The following is a 1,683-nucleotide window of genomic DNA, read 5'->3' as shown; positions in this document are numbered from 1 at the left end:
AAGTAGACTGGCTTACTGAGGGCAATATTTTGTGTTGTCGATTGATCTGTATACGTATGTAAAGGTTTGCACTGTTTTATTGTTGTATATAGTTTGTTTTTTTATGATGAATAATGTTTATTTTGGAATAAACGGGCACATGAGTGGCAATGGTGCTATGATTTTTTTAAAAAACCTTAACACTACTAAATGTATTGACCATAAATGTTAAAACGGTTTTGCACTTCTTTACTTTTGTACATTTTTTGTTATGATGGAAAGTTTATTTTTCAAATAAAAACTGACGGGCACACATCTAACTTTGTCCTTTCAGGGTAAATTTAAAATCAAAAGTGAAAAGATTTGTTTAGACTGAATTTCCTTATATTCAGGCATCCCAGCTGGAGGGAAACTTACATTCCTGCTTAAAATCCTTCAAAAAAAATTTTTTTTCCCCTGATTTCCAGCAAAATTCTATCAGTGACAGAGAGGGAAAGGCGTGGGTAATTTGACTACCCAAGTCCCCTGTTTGCCGCGTTGCTAACATTTAAATTATGTTTAAACATCATGACTATATTGAAAGGCTCAACAAATTCTGTACTGGGAAGCTTCCCACTAATTAACATGCAATGCAGTCATTTTGACGTTTTTTTAACGTGAAATCTACCAGTTTGTTTTCTTTTACATTGGTGTACTATACAAAGGATGGTAGATTCTCAAATTTTTAGGATATGGGAGGCTACTAAATGGAGAAGAGGTGAGAACCTCATCCCTGAGACTCGTTACAACTATAGCCGAACTTCAAAGTTATTTCATTGGCTGGTGTTGAGAATTTGTAGTGCATTTGATGGACTCAGTGTTTGTAACTTAAGGGAAAGACTTTGATTTTCACGTCAAGCAACCATAAATTATGGATAGATTTCAGAGTAGATGGGAGTATTTAAAACACACAAAACGCTGGAGGAACTCAGCGGGTCAGGCAGCATCGATGGAGGGAAATGGACAGCCGACATTTCGGGTCGAGACCCTTCATCTGGACTGAAAGATAGCCAGTTTGAAAAGGTGGAGGGAAGGGGTCATGGGTTTCATATGAATAGAAAAAGGTAGCACAACAGCGCAGCTAAAAGAGCTGCTATCTCACAAGTCCAGTGATCTAGCTTCGATCCTGAGCAAAACTGTGAGGAGTTTGCACATCCGAAATTAACTGGCCACTGTAAATTGTATCATTTGGCAATTTAAAAAGTCCCTCATTTGAACAATGATAAAATCTTAACAGATGATGGTGCCTTGTTCAGAGTTCTACGATTTCCATGCTTATCTCTCTGGTGAAATAAGAGTTGATTATAAGACCAGGCTCCAAGCGTTTCGTAAGTGGGGTCTCTGCTGGAGTTAGTTTTTGCAGAATTGTGGTTTGTTTGTAGTTGTGGTTATCTGTTAATGTAATAGTGGTCATGATCCCAACCTAGTAATCAAGTAATTTTCTGCTTAGGGCTAAACTTGCCAAGCCTAAATTCCAGTCAAAGGGTCAAATAATGCAGAAGCAATTATCTAGCAACTAACCTTAACTTTGACGAGCTGTGTGTTTGGAGCGTTCACAGAGCTAAAGAGCCGAGGTAAAATTAAGCTGGTTAGATTTAGTCAAGTACACCAAATTACTTGATTACTATGTTGGTTTTTCCCTATCTCATAAAGCATGGCATCATG

The sequence above is a fragment of the Pristis pectinata genome, chromosome 31 (genome assembly GCF_009764475.1).
Source record: "Pristis pectinata isolate sPriPec2 chromosome 31, sPriPec2.1.pri, whole genome shotgun sequence".
Classification (NCBI taxonomy): domain Eukaryota; kingdom Metazoa; phylum Chordata; class Chondrichthyes; order Rhinopristiformes; family Pristidae; genus Pristis; species Pristis pectinata.
This window is presented reverse-complemented; position numbering follows the sequence as displayed.